This window comes from Ochotona princeps, chromosome 11 (assembly GCF_030435755.1).
Source record: "Ochotona princeps isolate mOchPri1 chromosome 11, mOchPri1.hap1, whole genome shotgun sequence".
Classification (NCBI taxonomy): Eukaryota; Metazoa; Chordata; class Mammalia; order Lagomorpha; family Ochotonidae; genus Ochotona; species Ochotona princeps.
The window spans coordinates 7,822,980-7,829,721 of NC_080842.1; positions in this window are offsets into that span (position 1 = coordinate 7,822,980).

Sequence of the window (6,742 nt, forward strand, 5' to 3'; positions counted from 1 at the left end):
TGAATGTTTTATTCAACTTGTGTGAATTTTCTTCTTCTTATAAAAAAAATAGATCTTTCAGGCCTGGAGCAATGGCTGAGTGGCTAAATCCTCACCTTGCACATGCCGGGGTTTCATGCAGGTGCCGATTCACGTGCCGGCGGCTTCACTTCCCGTCCAGCTCCCTGCCTGTGGCCTGGGAAAGCAGTGGAGAATAGCCCAAGTGGTTGGAATCCTGCACCCATGTGGGGACCTGGGAGAAGCTGCTGGCTTCTGGTTTCAGATCGGCTCGCCTCTGGGTGTTGCAGCTACTTGGGGAGTGAGCCAGTGGATGAAAGATCTTTCTCTGTATCTCTCCTTCTCTCTGTAAATCTGCCTTTCTAATATAAGTGGATATATCTTTTTAAATCTTTTTCTTTCTTCTTTTCTTCCTTTCTTTCTTCCTTCCTTCATTCCTTCCTTCCTTCCCTTCTTTCTTCCTTTCTTTCTTGTCAGAGTTACAGAAAGAAACATCTGCTGGTTCACTCCCCAGATGCCTGCAACATTCAGGGTTGAGCCAAAGCCAAGTACAAGGAACTTCATCTTGGTCTCCCATGTGGATGGCAGAGACACAAGCACTTGAGCCCATCTTTTGTTGCTTTTCCCAGGCCTAATCCAGGAAGTTGAATTGAAAGTGGAGCAGCCCATGTAAGATGCTATCATTTACAGATAGTAGCCTTACCTGCTGCACCACAATGCTGATCTCACAACTTCTCTTATTTTCCTATTACTTCCATCCTTGCTCTTCTTTCTTGTGACTTTTCTAGCAGAGATGTTGCATTCTTATTAGCTTATTCATTTTCCCATGTGTTGTTGATAGCCTTCACACTGTCATCTTGGAGTGACAGTGAATGATTCTGATCTGCAGCCATTGTCTGCTCTGCTATTCAGTTCAGCTTCCAAGGTGGGAACGTGTCTGTTCATGGATCCATCGTGTGCTAGAGTCCTGCGAACTCTGCTTCTTCTTTATGGATGTCAGGCACTCTGCAATAATCCAAGAGATACCGTAAGATCTACTTCAGAGTCTTCTGTTTGCATTGAAAATTTTCTTCAAGTTAATTCTAACACTGATTTTTCTTTAAAATTTGTTTATTTTTATTGGAAAGGCAGATTTACAGAGAGAAGGAGAGATAGAGAGGAAAATCTTCCATCCACTGGCTCACTTCCCAAGTGGCTGCAATGACCCAAGCTGAGCCAAGCCGCCGCTAGGAGACATGGCCCCCCACATGAGTGCAGGGGGACATCCTCTTTTGCTTTCCTAAGCCACGAGCAGGGTGCTAGGTGCGAAATGAAGCACCCATATGGGAAGCCAGTGTTTGAGGGAGAGATGTAGCCATTTGAGCCATCACACCAGGCCCTTTAACACTGATTTTTTTTAAAAGATTCATTTACTTTTATTGGAAAGGCAGATCAGATTTACAGAGAAAAAGAAAGAGAAAAATCTTCCATCCACTGGTTCACTCCCCCAGTGGCCACAACAGCTGGAGTTAAGCCAATCCTAAGCAAGGAGCTTCCTCCAGGTCTCCCATGTGGGTTCAGGGCGCCAAGGCCTTGGGCCATTGTGTATCAGTCTCCCAGGTCACAAGCAGAAAGCTGGATGTGCAGTGAAGCAATTGAGACACAAATTGGTGCCCATAGGGAATGCCAGTGCTTGCAAAGCAAGGATATAGCCATTGAGCCAAAGAGCCAGGCACTAACACTGATTTATTAAAAATGAATTTATTTTATCTATTTGAAAGGCAGAGTTATAAAGAAAGAAAAAGAGAGAATCTTCTACCACTGGTTGACCCCTGAGTGGTTACCACAGCCAAAGCTAGACCAGTCTGAAGCCAGGAACCAGGATCTTCTCCCCAGCCTCCCACATATATACAAGGGTCCAAATGCTTGGATCATTTTCTGCTGCTTTCCCAGGTGTATTAGCAGGGACCTGGGCTAGATGTAGATTAGCCAGGACTTGAACTGATGCTCATGTGAATGTGGGCTTGCAGGTGAGGCTTAAACAGTTGTGTTGGACTAGGCAGGAGGTTCCACGCCCTACCCTGGCTGCTCAGTCTCCAGCAGCTCTTTCCTTCACAGTCAGGGCAGCTGGCCCTTGTGTAAGCTACCTTCTGTGCAGACTCAGCATTCCAAACATCCTTGGATGGAGTGTCCACCTGGCTTTGGCAGGGTGATGGAGTCACTTCTGCTCAGCCCCAATCCTTGCACTTCCCAGGCTCCATCTCTCTTTCCCTCATGCCCCTGGCTCCTTCCTCTGGGAGTCAGGCACTTACTCCCTCTCCTAGGCCTACACATGTCCAGCTGTGCTCAATTCTTACGACACAGAGATGTGCAATAGTGAACAGATATGGTACAATTGCTCCCTGTAACCTGAACCCCTGTTCTGGAACATTTCATGCTATGTGTGTGTACATTGTGGAACGTTCAGCCTCTGTGTACACACCCATTACTTTTCTGCATATATTTTAGATTTCTAAAAGGGGGACCACATGGTGAACTGAAACCCTGGGTCCAGGAATTTGAGTTCTAGAGTTGGTGGGGGGGCCTTCTGTGAGCTGCTTGCCATCTCTGAGTGTAAGTTCCCCTGTCAGTAGTAGGATTTTATGATTCATGACCTTTGAAGCGTTTCTCTGCTTTGAAGATTTTCCTGGAGCTCTCACAATTTTTAAATCACTCGACTTAAAATTGTAATCTTACGCTCTAAGGAAAACATAATCTGCTTTAGGACAGGATTTGCAAGAATACATTGTGATGAAAATGAAGGCTTCTCAGGGATTCTGGATTCAAAGGGCAACTCCTTGTTCTTTCCTCTTTTATTGCTATTGACTTCAGCTCTTTGCTTTAACTCATTAGTTTGCTAGGTAAATGACAACCTTCATCTTAGGAAAATGTGCTCAGATCGGAATTCAATTTAAAGCTTTGAAAAATACCAGCCTGAAACACTTTCCATAGCGAGCCTCTTTATGATCAAACACAAGCATGGGAAAGACAAACACTCATCTGTGTACTTGCAGCTTAAGCCTCATGGAAGCCAAGAGGGGAGATGATGATAGCCGCTTCAAACATGAAAAAGGATAAATAGTCCTAGCACATCGTGACAACCCCAGGATAACTGCCAAACAAAGGAAAATTATGAAGCTCTGTGTATTTATTCCTTTATTTGAAGGTTGAGCAACACACAGAGAGGAATAAGCAGAGAAAGAGAGAGAGAGTATGCATCCACTCATTGGCTCACTATCCAACTAAACACAATGGCCAACAGTGAGCCAACCAAAACCAAGATCCAGTGACTCCATCCTACTCTTCTTCATTGGTGACAGGGCCTCAAGCCCTCAAGCCACTTTCTCTTGCCTTCCCAGGCACATCAGCAGGAAGCTGGATTGGAAACAGAGTAGCTAGGCACTTGGATGCAGGGTGCCGGGGTCACGAGCAGCCGCTTAACCCGCTGTGCTGCAACACTGGCCCCAGAAAGCAAAGAAAAAAATGTTTTCGATTTTATCTTTCATGATACAGTTCCATAGGCTCAGGGATTTCCCCTCCCACGCTCCCCCTTTACCCTCCTCACCATTGTTTTCCCCTGTCCTTCAGTAACATTCAGAAGCCCATCATTCTGCTATTTAATTGTATCGTGGCATTGTACATCTCTACAATGAGAGAAAATCCAGCATGCTATTGTCAAGGTATATTCAACAGTCTCATCGGGAGTCCATCTTTGATTCAGGAGTGGAGATGCACATTGCACGTGCATTTTTACTTGTCGATAAAAGCAAAGAAATTTTAACTTCAAACGTATAGCAAGGACATGGGACACATCAATCAGCTAGCCCCAACAAGCAGATTTTGACACACACGTGTGTAAGCACACCCAGGGGCACAGAGGGCTGTCCTAAAGTGCTTCTGACTTTGAGATCTTTGCCCTGCCCTGACTCTTCACGGAGCCTTCCCAGAACACAGAGTCTCCACGGTGTGTTTCCAGTCTGTGCTGCAGATGGGGTCATAACTGTTCTCTGTCACCTTATTAAATGAACTGTGTTATCCTAGCTGTATCAGCCTATCCCACACTGTACCTTCAATAGTGTCTAACAGAGCTGATCATCTAGGTAAACCTAGCACATTTGTGTAATCAATTAACTCAGATATCAGATACTTGGGGTTCGGGTGTTTTCAAGATTTATAGTTTTTTGAATTGGAAAACAGATGTTTACAGAGAGAGATGAGACAGAGAGAAAGGATCTTCTATCTGCTGATTCACTTTTCCAACCGTCAGAGCTGAGCCAATCTGAAGCCAGGAGTCAGGAGCTTCCTCCAGGTCTCCCACGTGGATATAGGGTCCTCAGACTTTGGACCATCCTCTGCTGCTTTTCTAAGCCATAATCGGGGAGATGGATGGGAAGTGGAGCATCTGGAACATGAACCAGTGCCCATTTGGGGTGTCAGCGCTTTAAAGTGGAGGATTAGCCTGTTGAGCCATTGCACCAGGTGCTGGGGTGTTTGTTTTGTATGAGGTAATGTAGTGACCTGGGAGTTTAGTGATATCTCCTTAACATTCTATGTGTGATTTAATGCACATATTTACACAGCGACTTTTTTCTTGGGTCCCAGATGAAGACAAGGCATCCCAGGAAGGGAAGTTTTCTGGTTGACCCGTAGCATGAAATTCCATGGCGAAGAGGCTTGTAATTTGTGATCTTCAGCCCTGATAGCCTCCTCATCCTGTATCACTTCTACCTTCCTGTATTTTCTGTAAATGGAAAGTTACAGTCGAACTCAGGTCAGTCTTGCGAGTAGGAAGTCATCATGAATGACAAGGTGGAGTCCTGTTATACCGCAGGAGCAGATGCACAGGTAACCTCTAGCTAGCTCATAGTGTTAGGATTAATCCCTAGATGAGGGTAATAACCGTGTTCTGTCCACCACTGTGTCTACCAGTCAATCTGGTGGCTTAGCCTGTTGCTGTTAACACAAAACAAAGACTCTTACCTATAACCTTGGTCTCTTTACACATTGTTTGCAACCAGCCAGGCTGGACTACGATAATTCCCAAAGGGTAGTATTTCCGCATCATTTTGACTGGATCTTGCAGATGTATCAAAATTCTTTCTCTGAAGCACCTGCTGTTTATGCATTTGAATCAATTCATGTCATTGGCAGTGACCACCACCTGTTTAACCTTCTTTGTATTATGACTTCCTGTTCCATGTATCAGTGAAATGGTAGTGAAAATAAAAGTCACATGATTATGTCTTTGGCTCATGGATGCAACCTGGAATGTGGAAAATGATCTGAGAGCAGTGACATATCCACTCTTGTGCACTGTGCCACCGTGACCTTGGCTAGGCCAGAAGACGGCACCGTTTTCCAAAGGGAAATAATGAGAAGACAATAGCAGCTGGTGTCATGGCACAGCAGGCTGAGCCTCAGCCTGAGATGCTGGTATCGCCATATGAGAGCTGGTTTGAGTCCTGGCTGCTCCACTTCTGACCCACATTCCTGCTAATGTACCTGGGAAGGAAGCGGAAGATGACCCAAGTGCTTGGGGCCCTGTACCCATGCACGAGACCTGGAAAGAAGCTCCAGACTTTGCCTGGCCCAGCCTCAACTGTTGTGGTCATCTGGGAAGTGAAATAGCAAACGGAAGCTTTCTCTATCTGTGTCTAAATAAATAAGTTTGTTTTTTTAAAGATAGTAATAAATGCAGCCTTAGAGGAAGGTGCTGATGTAGTCCCTGTCTTTAGAGGTCAAAGTCTTCCTCCTGCTTCCTGCCACCAGGAGGTGCCAGGGAGGCTGTGGTGGCTCCCCTCCCCTCCCCAGCCTGCTTGGCATATGCTCTTGCAGGGTTTTGCCGTAAACAAATACCCTCCAGGAGTCCCAGTTTCCCTTGGGGACCCAATGGACATTTTGACAGGGAAAACTCTGCATCTCACTGTCCCTTGCTGCAGATGCTTGGCACCCCTGAGTCCCCAGCCCTGAGAACTGGAACATCTTCAGTCATTGTGGCAGCGAAAAGCATCCTTTTAGACGTTTCCAGACACCACTGCTAGTGATGTGTGTGTGTGCGTGTGTGTGTGTGTACACACACATGTGATGGGCACAGTTGTCCCTCCAGCCCAGAATGACTGATGGCTTATGTTAGGGCTGTTATAGCAAAATGCGACAGAATGAAGAGCAGAGGTTGATGTCCCACAGCTCTGAAGGCGGGAAGTTCAAGGTCAAGGCTCTGTGAGGGCAAAGGAGCCCTCTGGGGCCTCTCAGGGGGACATTCATGCCATTCACGGAGCCTGCACCCCGTGACCTGATCATCTCCCTCAGACCCCCTCCTCACACCCTCACATTGGAGGTTGAGGACTTTATTTTAGTTTTAAGATTTCTTTATCTGAAAGGCAGAGTAAGAGAGAGAGAGAGAAAGAGAGAGAGAGAGATCTTCTATTAGTTCACACCTTAAAATGACCACAAAGGCCAGGATTGGGTGAGACCAAAGCTAGGAGTTTCTTTCAGATCCCCCATGTGGGTGCAGGACGACTTGGGTCATCCATCAGCCCAGGCACATTAGCAGGGAACTGGATCGGAAGCAGAGCAACCGAGGCTCGAACCAGCACCTATATGAACGCCAGCACTGCAGCCAGCAGCTTAATTCACTTCACCACAATGCTGCCCCAGGAGGTGAGGATATTCACGCAAGATATAAACACTCAGCCTAATCTGATCTACGGCTGTTGAGACGACATGC